General features: G+C 41.5%; 1 long non-coding RNA gene across 1 annotated transcript in view; it reads right to left on the bottom strand.

Annotated features, from left to right (window-relative positions):
* The window catches only part of LOC118885897, a 132,786-nt gene extending 114,076 nt beyond the window's left edge, over positions 1-18,710 (bottom strand). Inside the window, exon 1 of the long non-coding RNA XR_005017578.1 lies at positions 18,661-18,710. This is a non-coding gene — a long non-coding RNA (uncharacterized LOC118885897). The remainder of the gene's footprint in view (positions 1-18,660) is intronic.
* Positions 18,711-20,569: the final 1,859 nt, after the last annotated feature.

The following is a 20,569-nucleotide window of genomic DNA, read 5'->3' as shown; positions in this document are numbered from 1 at the left end:
TACATGCAGTTATAAAAAATAATAAAGATCTCTCTTTTCACATTCAGTTTAGAGGGTTCTTTATATATTATAAATACTAGTTTTTTGTTGGACATGTAGTTTGCAAATATTTTTTCCAAGTCTATAATTTGTCTTTTCATCCTCTTCACATGGGCTTTAGGAGAGCAAATGTTTTTAATTCTAATAAAGTCCAGTTTATCAATTTTTCCTTCTATGGATCATGCTTTTGATATCAAGGATAAGAACTCTTCGCATAGTTCTAGATCCTAAAGATTTTCTCCTTTGGTTTTTTCCTAAAAAATTTATACTTTTGTATTTTACATTTTGAGTTATAGGCCAAGATTTATTTTTTGCCTATGTCTGTCCAACTGCTCCAACACTATTTGTTGCAAAGCTATACTTCCTCCATTGAATTGCTTTTGCACTTTTGTCAAAAATAAGTTGGGTATATGTGTGGGGTTCTATTTCTGGGTTATCTATTCTGTTCCATTGACCTATGTGTCACATCTTCATTTTGCACTGGGCCCCAGAAATTATGTAGTTAACCTTGTTTACAGGTCAAATCCTCAACTGAGTAATCCCTCCAACTCACACCTCCACGCTACCCTCATCTGCCACCACTTCAGGGCACAGAAAAATGGATAGCACAGGAAATATCCAGCCCTCGCTCTGTGGCTCCTGAAGGAAAACAAATTGCCCAGGTACTGTAGAAAGACTGTCAAGAAGTCACCCCACGCAGTCACCTCACTGAGCAGAGAGGGAGGCCTACACACATGCAGAGCTGCCCAAGCATGAGCAGGTTCACAGGATACAGAATGCACTATGCAAACACCTCCCAGGAACTTAGCACACAAAACTAACCCTGAAGACGATTAACTCAAAGAACACAGGAACACTTCCCTACAACGACTTCTCATGATAGCAAGTCAAAGAGAAATGAATTCAATAAAGCTCAAGGACAAGATGGAAAACAACAAAATGGTATGAAAAGGAAGAGTACAGACAGTGAAACTGAGGACCAAAACATTACAGAACAAATCAACACGTTAGAAATGGCGAGAAACAGGCTCCACCACAGCTGATGATCAAATTAAAGACATATGGGGAAAATGGGCTTGCAGAAATGGCAAAGAACAAAGATTCAAAAGTCAAAAAAAAAAAAAAAAAATTAAAGCAATTGGAGGGAAACATGGCTATGGAGGTCAGGTGGAGATGATCCTGTATTAGGATGACTGGTGTTTGTGCAGTGAAAAACCCAACAAATGGAACAGAAATTTTCAAAGATGAAACACAAGATAATTTCCCTGAATTAGAAAAAAAAAAAAGTCTGGATATTGAAAGGGCATATCACTGTCAACTGAAAAAAAACATACAACCTAAAAGCTGAGAATTATATTTTATTCAGGAACATTACTGAGGACTATAGCTCAGGAATCAGCCTCTCAGAGAGCTCCGAGAAACTGTTCCAAAGAGGTAAGGGAGGAGCCAGGATGTAAAAGAGTTTGTGCGAAAAAAAAAAAAAAAATCAAAAGAACATCAAAAGATTACTGCTAAGCACAAAAAACAGACATCTTAAGCTAATGATTTTAGTGCTTTTCTATGCTGGAGAAGATGCAAGAGTCTGGGCTCATTAAAATTATTTCTTTGAGGACTTCCCTGGTGGCACAGTGGTTAAGAATCTGCCTGCCAATGCAGGGGACACGGGTTTGAGCCCTGGTCCGGGAGGATCCCACATGCCACGGAGCAACTAAGCCCACGCTCCACAACTACTGAGCCTGCTCTCTACAACCCACGAGCCACAGCTACTGAGCCCACGTGCCACAACTACTGAAGCCTGCGCACCTAGAGCCCATGCTCCGCAACAAGAGAAGCCACCGCAATGAGAAGCCTGCACACCGCAACAAAGAGTAGCCCCCGCTCGCTGCAACTAGAGAAAGCCTGCACAAGGCAACGAAGACCCAACACAGCCATAAACATATAAATAAATTTATTTTTAAAAAATTATTCCTTTGATACGCATCTTAACTATCTAGGGCCGGTATCCTGTTTTTTCTCCATCCTGAATTCCCCTCAGGATGCACTATCAGGGCCGCTGCAGTGCCTCATGATGGGCAACATTTGTTGTTTACTGGAATGGCAAGCAACAATAATTTGTCCACACCACACAACAAGAAATTGGATACAAAAAGCTCAATTTCCTACCACAGCTACTGAACTTCAATCATAAGGACTTCCTCAGGTACCAGGTAGAAGAATCTGGATGGCCTCAGACTTCCCCACAGCAGCAGTCAAAGCCAGAAGACCACACAGAAATGTGTGCTGAAGCAGAGAATGTGTAACAGGTGCATTTGTGTCTGCTAGGATGGTCATTTAATGTTAATGGTGGTTACTTCTGGGTGGTGGGATTTAGGGAGGGTTATGTATTTTTTTTTACATTTGATCATGCAGTTTTCTGCATTATCTGAACTCTTTAGAATGAACAAATATCACTGTTATCAAACTAAAAGGGTTCTGGGTCCCAATTTCCATTGTGATACAGATGACAGGGTTGGGGGGAGGTTCCTCCACAGCAACAATTCTCAGGATACCAGCGAGATGGCCTACAAATCAACTAAACTCTGACATGCTCTACCTGGAGACAGCACCATATCCACAGGTTAAGGGCTCAGTCCTACAAGACTCTGTCTCCCTGCCTTACTTCAAATGCCAGTCACAAGCCCAGGCTATCACCTGGCTTCTGACCAACTAGCTATACGTTGGAGGTTCCAATGACCCCTGCATTGGGTTGGATCAATGTGCTAGAGCAGCTCACAGAACTTAGAGAAATATTTTACCTACTAGATTACCAGTCTATCATAAAAAGATATAACTCAGGAAGAGCCAGATGGAAGAGATGCATAGGATAAGACATGGAGAAAGAAAAGAAAAAGAAGCAATTAAAAAAAAAAAAGATATGGAGAAAGGGCACAGAACTTCCACACTCTCTCCAGGAGCACCACTCTCTCCAAATCTCCATATTTTCACCAACCTGGAAGCTCTCTGAACCCCATCCTTCTGGGTTTTTACGAAGGTTTCATTACGTAGGCATGATTGCTTAGATCATTGGCCATTAGCTACTGATTCAACCTCCAGCCCCTCCCCACTCCCAGGAGGACAGGGGGGTGGGACTAAATGTTCCAACTCTCTAATCACCTGGTTGGTTCTCCTAGCAACCAATTCCCATCCTTAGGTGACTTCCAAAAGTCAGTTTACTAACATAACATAAGCAACACCTTTAAGCTCTCACCACCTAGGAAATTCCAAGGGCTTTGGGAGCTATGAGCCAGGAACCACAAAGACCACATAATTTGACCATCTGAATGACAAAATATATATTTCTTATAAATCACAATATCACACAAACTGATGGTGATTTTTCTTTAAAAAAAAAAAAAGATTTAAAGCAAATATGCAAAGATGTTAGCAGTGGTGTAGTCCTAAGTGGAAGGAATGTGGATGATTGTTTCCTTCTTTGCTGTGCATTTTTAATTTCTAAAAATTAACAAATAAATAGGAGCAGAGGGAAAAATGTTCCTGCCAAAAGAAATGGCATGAACCTAGTAGAAGAAGGAGATTGGTATCATCCAAGAACTAAGAACAGGACAGTGTAGAAAAGAAAGTCATACAAGCTGAGGCAGAGGGGTGGGAAAACCACCAGCAGAGCTTGCAAGCCACAATGGAGACCTGGAATGTCATATAAAAGCTTGCCCCTGATCAAAATTTAATCTACTCCACAAACTTCACTTTCTACCGTCAGCCCACAACTAAAAATAATTTTTAAATACTGAAAAATTAACAATTTTCAGAGTTGTCTGCACACCTCCATGGCCAAAGCAATGCACTTCGAAGACAACTCTAACCTTCAGCCTGCTTATAGTACCTTTCCTCCTAAAATAGTCCTTCCTGTGTTCTAGGATAGTTTTAGTAAAAAGGTTATACTAAAGATATTAAATGTGTCACATAGTTAAAATAATGTTAAGTCAACTCCAACAGCTGCAAATGAAAAATTAGCTTGGTCCTATATGTGAAACTCTGTTTAACGTTTCAGAGTTTCTCCAGCAACTTCATTCCAAATGTCAGCAAAGACAATAGTCAAACATATAAAACTAGATGGCAGCACTTGCCTGCCTTTTTAGGCCACAAATGGCAGGTACACTGCTGTCATCTTTCAAACATCAAAAATAATTAGGAATCAAAAGAAAATTGTATGAATTTGTATGAATTTATACAAATTTAATTTTGTTTACAAATTCCAAACAGGGCAAACATCCGTACATACTTTTTTCTTACTACTCAATTGGCCTAAGTTAAGTATGAGTTCATGAGCTCTTAACAGCTATACTTGTTTAGATATGAGAAAAGGAAAAGATCCACAAGGTCAAAAGGATTTTTATTAAAACCATTATGGATCCCATAAGGACCCAGGGCAGGATGCAGACCCTAAATGAAGAGCTTGTGGCTACTCTGCTCGCACCCTGGAAGTCCCCCCTAGCCTGACCTCTGTTTTCCTGCAGCCAGGCAGGCACCCGCCTTCTCAGGAGCAGACACCCCGCACTCTCCTGAGAAAACCAGTGGTCCAGAAGCTCATAAGGCCCGGGTCTCTGTTTCAAAGTCCCACCAAAGGGTTGGTCCACAATCATCATTTCTGCATGAAATCCAAGCAGTCAAGTGAGAAATAAAGTAACATTGTATTTCTATACCTCTTTATAGTTACCAAACATTTCCTTTCATATGCATCATCTCACTTAATTCTCACAACACTGTAAGGCAATTATCAATATCTTCATGTTACAAATGAGGTACTAAAGTTCAAAGATACTGGGCATCTTACCTGAAGTCACACTGGCAGAGCTGAACAGAGCCCAAGTCTTCTTGGCCCTGAATTCAGGGGGCTCTTCACTTCACAATATTTAACAAAAGTAGTTGACCACCCTATCCCTAAAGGAGACCCACAGCCACTATCCCTATTCCACCCCACCCAGTTACTATTCTGTCACCCTATTTTTTGCTTCCATAACCGAGCAGGATCCTATGGGGCCTTCCCGGGACAGACCCCTCCCCCATATCCTCTGCTGTAGCTCCTCTCTGAAGTACCGAGATAATAGAATCTGATGCACACTTCCTGAGTTGTTTTACAGATGCTAAGACCACCACCAATTGGAAGAAATTAACTACTTGATGATCATGAGCCCCCAGACCTACTGGCACCTAAGGATTGATCATGTTAATCCCTGTGACACCGCCCTGTTACCTCACCATTAACCAATCAGAGAACTGTGCATGAGCTGATCACATACCCTGGGACCCCCCCCCCCTCACCTGGCCTTTAAAAATGCTTTGCGGAATCCCTTTGGGCAGCTTGAGGTTTTAGAGCATGAGACACCCATTCTCCTTGTATTGGCACCTTGACAATAAACGTTGCACTTTCTTTCACCACAACCCAGTGTCAGTAAATTGGCTTTACTGCGCACAAGTGATCAGACCCAAGTTTGGTTCAGTAACACTTCCAAAATTATTTTATGTATTGTCTGTCTCCTTCATCCTCCCTTATTTTGAACATATCTTCTAGAACATGTGTTCCACCAGGGTAGGGACTTTGTCCATCTTGTCCACTGCTGAATCACCAACACCTACAGCAGTGTCCGAAACGTAGCAGGCATGCGATAAAAATGAAATAAATAAATGAATGAAAGAAAAATTTCTGGGGCACAAGACTTGTCCAATGGTCTTAAAACCTACAGCATGCCTAGCACTTACAGTCATGTGGGGCGTTAGACGTAATATACTCTGAGACTCCTGGCTGGATCAAGAAATCCACCCAATGTTGTGGTCTTCCAATAAGACTGGTCTTCCAGAAGACCTGGCATCCTCAATTCTATGCATCATCACATCACATCTGGCTCCAGGAAAATTCAGTTCTCATTTTCTTAGGAAAATCTGGTTTTGTAAGATATCCCTCACGTTTTCTGGCATATAGTTTTACTTATCTTCATTTTTACTATTAAATTAACACACACACACACACACACACATACACACACACCCTTATTAAGGGTCTATTACTTGCAAATCTTTAGCTTGATATAGTGAGACAGAAAAAGTAACTTGACTTTTTAAAAATAGTGACTTGATAGCAGGGACTCTGGTTTAAGGAGTTCACAAATTGGTTGGAGAAAAAAAAATGAAGAGGTAAGCAAAAAGAAAAAGATATAAATAACAGTAACATAAAATATCATGATACAGTGGCACAAGATTAGTTGCCAAATTAAATATGAACAAATTATTTGCTCTGGAAATTTACAGGAAGGATACCTGAAGTTGGACTGCAAAGAAAAAACTTCAGGAAAGACAGAAAATGAATTCGAAATAGCCCTTGAAGAATGAATAGGATCTATAAAAGCACAAAGAGTGAAAATGTCACGAAAGCTCAAGTAAACTCGTTTTGCTAAAGAGGAGAGTATGGTTTAGTGGGTAATCAGAAAGAAGGCCCACAACAGAATGAGGCCAATTCAAGTAAAGACCATTAACGCCAGGATGAGAAGCCTGAAATTTATTTTATAGGCAATGAGAGCCACTTAAAGGTTTAATGCAGGGCTTTCCCATGATCAATGTGGTATTTTAGGGAGATTATTCTGGCATGGTGTGAGACTGAGGATGAGAGGAAGCTCTCACTAATCCACTTGGCCTCCTTGTAGGGAGCTTTCCTTTTTTCTTTACACAAGCTTTGAGAACAGAGTTACCCCCAACAACAGTTTCTGGATGAACATTTCCAGGATTGCTCACTGTTGCACAAACCTTGTTTAATTGGAAGAGACCACAGACAACCAAATCACAGGCTGACACCTTTAAGCTCTGCTTCACAATGAGGCTAAAGAAGACAAGTCTTCACTCAGCCTGTATCCAGTGGGCAAGCAGGCTCTGCTCCCTCCATTCTGTTCCCTCCTCCCCAACATCCAGACGACACACCAGCATCTCTAGGCTACCTCATTTTGTTCTAGTCAGGTGCGCTTGTTAATTTTTTTTTAATGAGATCTGTGAGTATAATGTAAAGATCCTGACACTGTTCCTTACCCTCTCCTTACACCTGACGTCAGTGCTCATGCTATTAGGTCCTAGGACTTTGGGGCTTCAGATTCTTCTGCTTTGCCTTTCTTAGGCTGTGACAGCAATGGTCAGCTCTTTACAGCTGAGACAAAGAACAACTATTTGCATCTTGGTCTCTACTCTTTACCTTTTAGGCCCTCCTCCTCTGAGGCAGATGCTACAAAAAGAAGAATGCTGAAATGCCATTACTATGTGATGAGAATAAGTTGTTTTTACTCTTCAAAGCACTGTAAATACGGGAGCGAGTCTGTGCATTCTGCAAAACAGCATCTTGAGAAAGAAGCCCACTCCCACTCTGTGCTTGGCATAAAATAAACCCACCAGCAGAAAAGGAGGAGATTACAATTCTAATTCTTCATTCTCAGACTTGCCTTTATTTTATTAAACATTTTAAAGGACATAACAGTTAACGATATATTTTCCTGCTCAAATATTATCAGTATCTCCTAAAATCTCCATATAAAATCCTTTGAAAGAAATTCATATTGGGGGGAGTGTCTTAGGTAACAGGTTGTCTTCTAAGCAGTTTTCACCCATTATTTATTTAATCTTCAAAATAAATAATTGATGAACCCTTCTAGATAAGTACTATCCCCATTTTATACATGAGGAAACTAAGGTTAAAGAATTTGAAGAGACTTGGCAAAGGTAACAAAGAATGTAAGTAGTGGACACAAGAGTCAACCTAGCCCCATCTTCACTGTACTACCCAGCCCACCTTGCCTTCACATGGCATTCAGGCTCTGAACAGTATAGCCCCAAACTGCCTCTCCAATCTAGTACAAATTTTTACATCTTTTATTTTGCTATATATACAGTCAGCTCTCCATATCCATGGGTTCCACATCCACAGATTCAACCAACTGCAGATTGAAAATATTCAGAAACAAACAAATAAAAAAAATTCCAGAAGTTCCAAAAAGCAAAACTTGAATTTGCTGCATGCTGGTAATATTTACATAGTATTTACATTGTATTTACAACTATTTACATAGTATTTACACTGCATTAGGTATTTTAAGTAATCTAGAGATGATTTAAAGTACACAGGAGGATGTACATAGGTAATATGCAAATACTACACCATTTTATATAAGGGACTTGAGTGTCCACGGATTTGGGTATCAGTAGGGGGTCCTGGAACCAATCCCCCATGGATACTGGGGGATGACTATAAATCAAAGTTGTTTCTCCACTCTACTTTCATTATTTCAAAAAAATCATAGAAAATCAATAAGCAGTAGTTGCTAAAGTTGAATATACACATACTTTACAACCGTGAAAATTACTAAAGGGAAACCCCCATTTAAAATGAAGCCCGAAGCCCTGAAGGGGGAGCTCTCGAGCACTAGCCCTCACTGCTGTCTGCCAACCCCAAACAGGAAGACAGGTAACTTAGATCTCCAACAGGAAGATTACTACTTTGCTACTCCAAAAGAGGAAAGAAGATCTTTTCCTTGCCCAATAACAGCCCCAGGGTGAGAAACTACCACCACTCAACTAAAAGAAACCATCACCACCCTGAATTCTCTCTTTCCTCCAATGGACTTTCTTTCAAAGCAGCTCCTCCCAACTTCCTCCTTTTTCCTCCAGAAAGTAACATTCCTCTCCTTTGCCAGACTTGCCTATGGTTTTGCCATAGCTCGCACATCCTGAATGGCAATTCTTCTACTATTCCCAAATAAACCCATTTTGCTGGTAAAATACTGGCTGTTTTATTTTAAAGATCAACACAACCTAGAAATTCTACTCCTAGGTAAATGCCAACAGAGACGTGCAAATGTTCATCAAAAGACAGGTACAATACTCATATATTAGCCAAAACCCCCCTGCCAGAAAAGTCATAACTCAAATGTCTATCTACAACAGAAGGGGTAAATATTTATACGAGGAAAATATAAAATTGTAATGAGAATAAACAAACTGCAACAACAACATACATGTGAATCTCACAAACATAATGTTGAGTGAAGAAGCTAGACAGAAAAAAGTACAGACTCTGATTCCATTTATATAAAGTTCAAAAACAGGCAAAACTTATCTATCATATTAGAAATTAGGAGAGAGGCTATCTACCCCCAGGTGAGGGGGAGCAGATATGACTGGAAGGGAGTTGACACCTTAGCACAAATCAAGGCAGTGGCACCAAACTATTAGAGTCATTGTATTCTTCACAGCCACACCCTCACATTGAAAACAACAAAAACAAAAACCAAACAGAAAAAAACAGCTTCACGGGGCTTCCCTGGTGGCGCAATGGTTGAGAATCTGCCTGCTAATGCACACGGGTTCAAGCCCTGGCCTGGGAAGATCCCACATGCCGCGGAGCAACTGGGCCCGTGAGCCACAACTACTGAGCCTGCGCGTCTGGAGCCTGTGCTCCGCAACAGGAGAGGCCGCGACAGTGAGAGGCCCGCGCACTGCGATGAAGAGTGGCCCCCGCTTGCCGCAACTAAAGAAAGCTCTCGCACAGAAACAAAGACCCAACACAGCCAAAAATAAAAAATATTTTTAAAAATAAATAAATAAATAAAAGATTACAAAGAAAAAAAACAAAAACAGCTTCACTAAAGAATGTTCTTGATGAACAGTAAATATTAAATTTTTTTTTTTGCCACGTGGCAGACCTTGTGGGATCTTAGCTCCCCAACCAGGGATCGAACCCACGCCCTTAGCAGTGAAAGTGCAGAGTCCTAACCACTGGACCCCCAGGGAATTCCCTATTATTAACTTTATTAAATCTTGCCCTTGAACATACATCTTTTTAATATTTTAATATAATATGTAATGTGTGATGAAATAGGAAGTATGCATGAGGCACTTCTATTACACACTGAAGTACAATGGTTGTCTTGAGGCTTGAGGAAAAGTACTTGTGTGAAAATCTGAGTTGTAAGCCGATGTAGCCACTCTTTTGATAGAATGTCATTTTTACTTAAAAGAATGATTGACAAGATGTGGTTATTCAGTCTTGGGTATCTGGCACACATTTCCTCAAAAATGAACTAAGTGAGCCTATTACTTCAAGGAAAACAACTGACAGTATTCAATGGCAATAAAAAATTCAAGCTTTCAACAAAAATTATTCTGGAAAACTTATACCTGACACAAAGAGCTTGACAGTTTCCCACTACTTAAGACTCTTCTGATAGGTCAGTGGTAGGAGTAATCATTGTAGGGCTTTTTTGTTTTGTTTTTGTATAATGAAACATGTTAACATTTGGAAGATCTGCAGAACTCAATGAGCAGAGATCTGGAATAGGTAAACCCTTAGAAACAGGTCAAGTGGTTGAGCAGGAATTGAGAGTGACTGCTAACGTGTATGGGGTTTCATTTTGGGGTGTTGGAAATATTCTAAAAATTAGATTGTGGTAATGGTTGTACAACTCTGTAGGTATACTAAACAATCATGCACTTTATACTTTTAATGGGTGAATTGTATGGTATGTGAAATATATCTCAAAAAAGTTATAAATTAAAAACTGTACCACTGTAATAATATCATAATATCTGAAGTTTACTTAAAGAAAAAAAAAACAGGCTGTCAACCCACAGACCATGGTTTACTGACCCCTGTTTTACCATTATCTTTGAGTTTCTCATTCTAGAACATCTTTGGTGCCCAGTATTTCAAAGTTTACCTTTAATTTACTATTTTTTTCTTACTCTTCCAACATGCCCTCCTTTTATCTGTACATCAAAACAATTTTCATTAAAGTTAGAGTTGCCTGTATTAGTAAAATGAGCATACTTCCAACCCAATATCTCACAACCAAAACACACACACACACAACAACAACAACAATAAAAGATATCAGATGGGGCTACAGTCATCTAAAGACTTGATTGGGGCTGAAGGATCTGCTTCCAACTCACTCATGTGGCTGTTGGTATGAGGCCTCAGTTCCTCAACTCAAGGATTTCTCCATCAGTCACCTGAGTTTCCTCATGGCTTGTTGGCTGACTTCCTCCAGAGCAAGCAAATCGAGAAAACCAGCAAGGAAGAAGCTCTGTGCCTTTTATGACCTAGTTTCTGAAATGTACAACATTACTTCCACTTTATCTTATTTGTTAGAAATAGCCAAGCCTTGCCCACACTCCACAAGAGAGGAATTAGGCTCCATCTCTTGAAGGGAGGAGTATCAAAGGATTTGTGGACATATCTTAAAACCACCACAGCCTCCTTGGTAGTATACAAATAGGCTCTCATCTCCTCCGTGGGAAGGCAGAGAAATGGGGGACCAGGCTCAAGACTTAACCGTCAAAACAGCCAAACTCTAAAGAAGGATAAATTCCCAGTGAAGGTAGGTCTGCTGCACCAAGGTCAGGGCCCAGTTGGAAAAAATTAGATGGAGTTATCTGGATTGAAGTCCCTGAAAATCTTGAATTCCTAGATTTCCATGAACCCTCTGAACCCATTAAGAGCTAACCTCTTGGGACTTCCCTGGTGGTCCAGTGGTAAAGAATCCACCTTCCCATGCAGGGAACGCGGGTTCGATCCCTGGTCAGGGAACTAAGATCCCACATGCCGCAGGGCAACTAAGCCCACATGCCACAACCGCTGAGCTCATGCACCTCAACGAGAGAGCCCGCAAGCTGCAAACTACAGAGCCCATGTGCTCTGGAGCCCACGTACCACAGCTACAGAGCCCACATGCCCTGGAGCCTGCGTGCTACAGCTAGAGAGAGAAAACCCACATGCCACAACCAGACAGAAGCCCACGCCACAACTAGAGAGAAGCCTGCGCACCACAACGAAAGGTCCCACGCGCCTCAACAAAGATCCCGCATGCTGCAACTAAGACACGATGCAGCCAAAAAAATAAAGAAAATTAACAAAGTAATAATTTTTTTAAAAAGAGCTAACCTCTTGTCCCCCTGCTTGCTTGGAGATGATGCAGAAGCTGCTCCCCAACAAGACAATGGTCACCCAGCCAAGCCCATCTCAGTGGGGGTGTGGATCCTCAGGATCTGCCCTTCCTGGCTACCAGGATTTTAATCCCAAGCCTGTGATTTAATCTTAAAATTAAGATTAAGTCACATTAGAACCCACCGAAGCTGATAAGGGAGGAAAGAAACTATACCCCAAAGGAGCCATAAAACCTACCCAGCATGTACCAGCAAAGACCAGGAAAGCACGTGTGAGATTGGATTCTAGAGTGCTTAATCAAGAGGACTGGAACAAAAGTTGAAGGAGGGAGAGTTTATCCATTTGCTAGCACTTTCCCAGGATACAGGACTTAACACTCACTTCATTACGAATACAAATAGGCAAGCTACAGATTGGGGGAAATATTCTCAATACATGTATGTATCTGACAAAGATCTGTATCTAGAATATATAAAGAACTTCTACGACTCAATGATAAACACTCTAATTTTTTCAAAAGGGCTTTAGTAGATAGTTAACAAATGGCCAGTGAGCACATGAAAAAGGTCTCAACTTCATAAATCATCAGAAAAATGCAAATTAACCACAATGAAATATCTCTGCACACCCATTAGAATAGTTAAAATGAAAAAGACTGACAACATCGAGTGTTGGTAAAGATAAGGAACACCTGGAACGCTCATATTTTGCTGGTAGAGTGTATAATGGTACAAACACTTTGAAAAACTGTTAGGCAGTAGTAGAAAACTACTCGGAGTAAAATGGAATGAATTGATACACATAACAGCATAGATTAATCTCAACAACGCTATGCTGAGTAAGAAAACCAGACACAGAATAGTATATAGCACATATTTCCACAGAAAGTCTAACCCAGGCAAAACTAATCTATGGTGATAGAAAACAGTAATGGTTGTTTCTGGAGGTGGGATTGACTGAAAAGGGGCACAAGAGAACTCTCTGAGAGTGATGGAAATGCTCTGTATCTTGATAGGGCTGTGAGTTACATGGGTATATGCATTTGTCAAAACTGGCGATCCAGTGGTTAGGACTCAGCGCTTTCACTGCCGCAGGCCTGGGTTCAATCCCTGGTCAGGGAACTAAGATCCCACAAGCCACGTGGTACAGACAAAAAAAAAAAATTTGATTGAACTGTACTCTTAAGATCTATGCATTTCACTATACATAAATTATACCCAGATTAAGTTAAAGAGTCAAACTCATCATTCTTCTTTCCAAACTTTTTCCTCCTACTTTTTATCTTAGTTAACACATCACCATCTATTTAGTATTCTTCAAGCCCAACTCATCCTAGATTTCTCTCTCCCTGTTCCTGCCACCTTCATCTACTCTATATCCAAACTCTTCAGAGTCCATCTTGTAAATAACTCTCAAATTTGTCCCCTCATTTCCATCACTAAAGACCCAGGCTTAGTTCATACTTCTGGACTAATGAAGTAGACCTACAACTGGACTTAGCCTTTCCTCATTAACTCTCTACAATGCCAACAGAGTGATCTTCCTAAAATTCTTGATTTATTATGTCACTCCTTCACTAAAACTTCTTCAACAGATTTACACTACCTGTAAAAGAATATCTAAACCCCTGGGAGAACAACAAGCCAAGAGCTACCCGGTCTAGTCTATGAATATGCCCAAGGGATTTGATGTCCAAAGTCATCTAATCCCCAATTAGAGGTCTGGCAGTCCTCGTTTTCTATCTGGTGAACTATGTGTTCATGTCTCAACTTCACCTGTGATAACCTGGATTTCAAAATCACCTCAGTCCAGTAACAAATGCTCATCCTCTTCCCTATCTGCCTCATTGAAAGGAGTCTCCATCTCCAGCCACCAGGACTCAGAGCCTGGAAGTGGCTCTTCCTTCCCCTCCTCTCTCACACCCAGGCACAAAAGTCCTGCCCATTCAGCCTCAATAGCTGTAATCTTAAAGAGAGGTGACAAGGTCCACACTGGCTGCCTTCTTCGACTGTCAGGACTGTGTCACCTCCCTTTAAGATTACAGCTGTTGCCTCTTAACAGGTTTTCTCCACTTTAAATGCAACTTAGAGGACTCACATCCAACACATTAACACCCTGCATGTTTCAGATTTTCAGCATCTCGGAGATTCTCACTTTCCCTGGATATCACCATGTACCTGTTACTTTAATTGGAGTTTTGTATTACAAACTTCAAAAAGATTAGCTAAAAAATGAGGACTCCTAGTAATTAAATTAACTGTCCTTTTTTTTTAGTATTCCCTTTATCTCAAAGTTAACATCAGAGGCTGATCTAATACCAAAACAAAGACTTACTTTCACCTCATTGAAAATGTTCAAGCATAAGTTGAACTGTTTTTTGGGGGGATGCTATTTATAAAAGAAATGTCCAGAGCATGGCAGATTAGAAGATATTACCTCTGGGATGCCTTCTTCCTAAAATATTTTTCTAATATTCAATGTGGCGGATTAAAGATGGTCATAGGGCTTCCCTGGTGGAGCAGTGGTTAAGAATCCACCGGCCGGGATGAGAGTGGTCCTGAAAGAAGACATGGCAGCTGCAAACCTGGAGGGGCCAGTGAGCAGAGGCATGGGTGTTTGGCAGACTGGATCTGAGTGTTTCTTAGCTGAGTGACTTTGGGTAAGTTGATCAATGCTTGCGTCTCACTTGGCTTCATCAGTAAAACAGAAATAAAAATGCCCACCTTGGGCTTCCCTGGTGGCGCAGTGGTTGAGAGTCTGCCTGCCAATGCAGGGGACACGGGTTCGAGCCCTGGTCTGGGAAGATCCCACATGCCGCAGAGCAACTAGGCCCGTGAGCCACAACTACTGAGCCTGCGCGTCTGGAACCTGCGCTCCGCAACAGGAGAGGCCGCGATGGTGAGAGGCCCGCGCACCGCGATGAGGAGTGGCCCCCGCTTGCCGCTGCTAGAGGAAGCCCTCCCACAGAAACGAAGACCCAACACAGCCAATAAATAAATAAATGAATGAATAAATAAATAAATAAAATTTAAAAAAAAAATGCCCACCTCTCAAAAAAAAAAAAAAAAAGAATCCACCTGCCAACGCAGGGGACACGGGTTCGAGCCCTGGTCTGGGAAGATCCCACACACCGTGGAGCAACTAAGCCCATGCGCCACAACCACTGAGCCTGCACTCTAGAGCCCTCGAGCCACAACTACTGAGCCCATGTGCCACAACTACTGAAGCCTGTGCATCTAGAGCCCATGCTCCACAACAAGAGAAGCCACCTTAATGAGAGGCCTGCGCACCACAACAAAGAGTAGCCCCCCACTAGCCGCAACTAAAAAGAAAGCCTGCGCACAGCAATGAAGACCCAACACAGCCAAAAATTAATTATTTATTTATTTATTTATTTTTTTTAAAGATGGTCATGAATTGACATTCCTCCCATTAAAGGTGGGATGTTTGTTACCTCTCCTTAAATTTGGGCAAGTTCTATAACTGCTTTGACCAATAGAATACTGTAGGAGTGATGCCATGCAAGTTTCTGGGCCCAGCCCTTAAGGACAAGCAGCTTCCATTTCCATTTCTTGTGTCTTGAAACAGTGGCTCTTGGAGTCCTCAGCCACCATGTAAAAATTCCAACTATCCTAAGGTCACTGTGCTAGAGACACATGTAAAGAGGCTGTGAGACTACATCAGTAGAGAGAGATGCCCAGCCAGCTCCCAGCTGAGGTCTGAGACATCATGGAGTACATATAAAGGAATCTTCCTCACTGCGTTCTGTCTGAATTCCTGGCCCACAAAACTGCAAAAACAATTACAAAATGACTGTTGTTTTAACTCACTTGTGGGGGGCAGTTTGTTATCCAGAAATTGATAGCTGGTACAATAAAAACCTGATAGCATTATAAGTTTTAAACAGAATTCTCCATTCTACAGAAATATACTGCTAGTGAAAAGAATCTGATTATACTTTTCAGATATCTTTATGAAATCATAGAGTAAATCTATTAGATATGAAACAAAGATAAAAGTGGGAAGCTTGTTTTAAAAAAGAGAGAATTAGAGGTTAATATTGGAATTCTACCATTATTTTGCTCTTCAGAATGCACATCTGGGAGAACATGTCAAATTCCACTTCTGGATGACTCCTAAGTTCACGCTTTTTCAAAACAAAGCATTTCAATCATTTATTTATCCAATGAATATTTATTGGATACCTACTATGTGTCAGGTTCCATTCTGAATGCTAGAGATAAAGTGATGAACAAAACTGACGGTTCCTGTCTTCTGGGAGCTTACAATGAGTGATAAAATATAAAAAGAGAAAATCAATAAGCCACATTTGGGCTCAAGAATAAGAAAAGTATCTCAGTAGACAAGGTACAGATATAGGTACACAGCGGTGGCAGAAGGGCAGCCCCAGGGCTACTGGGGCCTAGGGATGGAGGCCAGCACTGGCAGCCAGGCACTCAATTCCACTGGGGGAAAGAAGTCATGCTCGCTGCAAGAATAGAGTCCCGGGCTTCCCTGGTGGCGCAGTGGTTGAGAATCTGCCTGCTAATGCAGGGGACACGGGTTCGAGCCCTGGTCTGGGAAGATCCCACATGCCGTGGAGCGGCTGGGCCCGTGAGCCACAATTACTGAGCTTGCGCGTCTGGAGCCTGTGCTCAACAAGAGAGGCCATGATAGTGAGAGGCCCGCGCACCGCGATGAAGAGTGGCCCCCACTTGCCGCAACTAGAGAAAGCCCTCACACAGAAACGAAGACCCAACACAGCCAAAATAAATAAATTAATTAATTAATATTTAAAAAAAAAAAAAAAGAATAGAGTCCCATGCCAAACTCGAGGCTTGAGGCCCTTCCTCTTAAAAAGAAGCTGAAAAAGACAGCTGCCAACTGGGGCTAGGTGTCCTGATGTCACAGGTAGCCATGGGCCTGGGGAGGTGAGGAACAGAGAATCCAAGACAAGCTGGATCCGAGATTCCCAATATGATCAGAAAACAAGAACAGCAAAATATCATAAGAAGATCTGGTTCTGGGCTGGGGGTGGGCAGGGAACAACATGTGATGGCAACTATACGTCCATAAAACCACTAGGCAGGAAGGAAATAGAAAACACATCCATAAAGCTGTGTATCTACTCCTGACAACATACAAAACATATACCACTGAAACTGAACATAACCAGAACCTCTAAAGTCCATCTACAATGCTTGGCCTATGTAGAAGATAAGTAGTAGTATGCTATTTTGTAATGGAAGTTTATGCTTTGGTTTGTCATTTATTGAGAGTTTTTATTCTTGTTCCTAAAGTGTTCAACAAGTACTACAGTGGAGAAACAAAACTTAGCAGCCTGCCGAGCACCAGGAGATGTCTGATGGTCATGGCTACTTATGAGTCTACTCAGCAGGCCAGCAGCTACAGTGCAGCCCTGGAGAGGACCATGGGGCTGGCTGGAAGTGAAGATGGGTCTCCTCTTTAAGGGGAGGTGCTGTAACTCTAAGGAATGGATAAAAATTACCATAAAATTGCAGGTATTCTCACATACAGATTTGACTCCTTTAAGACAAAAATGAAATGAGGAGTGTTTTGGACCACTAAGTTTTTCATAGCTTGATGGCAAATAAAATAGCAATTTCCTAATCCATGTCTTTTTTTGTGTGTGTCATTAAAAGTTTGATGTTCCATTTATTCAGGTCTTCTTCTATTCAGTCAATAACATTTATAGATTTACATGTAAGAGTCTTTCACATTTTTCATTAAGTTTATTGCTGAGAAGTTTATGGTTTTTTATATTATTGTGAATATGATTTTTTCTCCCTTTCTTTGGAAATGGAAACCTATTGATTTTTTTTTAACATCTTTATTGGAGTATAATTGCCTTACAATGTTGTGTTAGTTCCTGCTGTATAACAAAGTGAATCAGGAATATGTATACATATATGCCCATATCCCCTCCCTCTTGCGGCTCCCTCCCACCGTCCCTATCCCACCCCTCTAGGTGGTCACAAAGCACCGAGCTGATCTCCCTGTAATCCATGTCTTTTTTAATTCAAGTATGAATGAACACATCAGGTTGCCCTGAGTAACCTTTGCCTCATCTATGAGGGAAGCAAATTAGTATCCAGGATCCAGACATTTTATTCCTTTCTTTTCTTAAGCAATTGAAGTAAATGTCTAACTACAGTTTGACAAGGAACTAGCCTAGAGGCAATACTAAATAGTCAAGAAGAGCAGAAGCTCTGAAGCCAGGCTGTGGAGATTCCTACCTTGACTGACTCTGCCCCTTAACAGGTGTGAAATCTTTGGGAGGCAACCTTTCTTCTCTGTGCCTCAGTTTCCTCACACACTCATATACTATATTAGGTCGGGAAGGAACAACTGTATTTAAACCGAAAACTCCCCACCCAGGAAGAAGCAAACCACCCAAGTGCTGCACTTCTTTTTCAACAGCGCTCCTGAAGCCGGCGAGAGGACGCGGAGAGCACCTCCCGCGTAGTTGTCCCACTCGCGGCGGGACTCAGGGGCTCGGTCCTAATTGAGTTGAGGGAACCGGAGAAGATCATTCCACTCAGCACCGGCAACACCCTGCCTTCCCTTCAGCAAACCAGTTGGTGTGAACAACCCCGGGCGCCCGCAACAGCCCCCCCCACACTCACCCGCGGGCGGACTGTCGCTCAGAACCCAGCACCGGCGCCTCCTGCGGCGGAGGCGGGAAGATGACTCAGGCCACGCCTACCTACCCTCGGGGCCGAACCTCACTGCGCCCTCCCCCCCCCGCCCACTTCACTGCGCCTGCGCCCGAAGCCGCGGGGCAGGTTGGGAGGTGTCGGTGGTTTCTTGGTTGCATCGGAGGTTGGGTTACTTGTTACGCTGCTCAGGTGTTCGCCGCGGCTTCTGGATGTCGCTTTTGCCACAGCTCCTGTTCCACCCGTCTTGAGCCTCCCAGCATTACCGGCCCCCAACCCAGAACTTTCCTGCCACGGCCCTCCGCCGGATTCCAGCAACCAGCCAGTTAGCAACCAGTCTAACGCTACTGACGCCTCCTCTCCTCCTGTGTACCTGGCACTACGCTAGTTCCATGTATTGTGTCACTTTAATACTCTCTGCAGCTGACAGTGAAACAGAGAAGGTAAAGAACTTGCTTAAAGTCACGTACCCAAAAATGTGCTGGAGCTTGAAGTTTATTGCAGGCTGCCTACCACACTTCCACCTCACATGGCGGAACAACAGAACGCCTAGCCAAGTGTCATATGCTATACATAAGTTTTCGCTGTCTCTTAAGTCCTGCGAGGGCAGTATTATCTCCACAGCTGAGGATTCTTCAGTGACTTGCCCAAGGACACCAACCCAACTTTGGTGGCAATACCTGGGTCACACGTGGCCTCTGTGTTTCTCCACACTTTTTTAAACGGCTTTTTTGAGGTGATATACTCAAAATCTGCACATATTTGAATTGTACAATTTGATTTTTACGTATGTATGTTACGCCTCTGAAACCATCACAGCCAAGAGAGTGAACATACCCATCACCCCCAAAAGTTTCCTTCTGCCCGTTTGTAATCCCTCCTCCCAGTCACAGCCTACTATACTTAGCCCGCAGAGAACCATAGATCTGCTTTTGATCACTATAGATTAGTTTGCATTTTATAGAATTGAATATAAATGGAATCACATACTATGTGCTTTGGGGGAGGTTGGGGTGAGTCAGGCTTAATTATTTTGAGATTAATCTATGTTGCTGAGTATATCAACAGTTCAGTCTTTTTTATTACTGAGTAATAGTCCATTATATGGATATACCACAAATTGTTTATCCATTCACACATTGTTGGACTTCTATGCTGTTTCCAGTTTCTGGCTATTACAAACAAAGCTATCAACGTTGATGTACAAGTCTTTGTATGCAAGTGTGCTTTTATTTGGATTAAAACCTAGAAGTGAAATGGCTATCATATGGTAGGTTTACATTTGACTTTTTAAGAAACTGCCAAATTATTTTTCAAAGTGATTGTTCCATTTTATATTCCCACCAGCAATGGATGAGAGTTCTAGATCTTCCATATTCTCACCAACGCTTGTTAGACATTCTAAAACGTGCATAGTGATATCTCATTGTAGGTTTAATTTGCATTTATCTAATGACTAGTGATGTTGAGCATCCTTTCATGAGCTTATTTGCCATCAATATATCTTTTTTTATGAAGTGGCAATTCAGATCTTTCCCCCATTTTTTAAAATTAGGTTCTTCATTCTCTTACTATTCAGTTTTGAAAGTTCTTTACATAATCTGGATATATCTTTTCAGATAATGTGATTTGTGAATATTTTCTCCCAATCTTCTGGCTTGTCCTTTCATTCTCTTAAAAGCATGTTTTCAGAACCAGACATTTTAAATTTTGATAAAGTTTAACTTATCAATTTTTATTTATAGATTTTTTTTTGATGTCATATCTAAGAAGACTTTGCCTAACCCAGGGCCCCAAAGATTTTGTCTATTTTTTTCTCTAGAAGTTTTATAGTCCTAAATTTTAAATTTATGACCATAATCTATGCTATATTAATTTT

The sequence above is a fragment of the Balaenoptera musculus genome, chromosome 19, assembly GCF_009873245.2.
Source record: "Balaenoptera musculus isolate JJ_BM4_2016_0621 chromosome 19, mBalMus1.pri.v3, whole genome shotgun sequence".
Taxonomy (NCBI): Eukaryota; Metazoa; Chordata; class Mammalia; order Artiodactyla; family Balaenopteridae; genus Balaenoptera; species Balaenoptera musculus.
The sequence above is the reverse complement of the archived record's forward strand: the minus strand, read 5'-3'. Positions and strand labels throughout refer to the sequence as shown.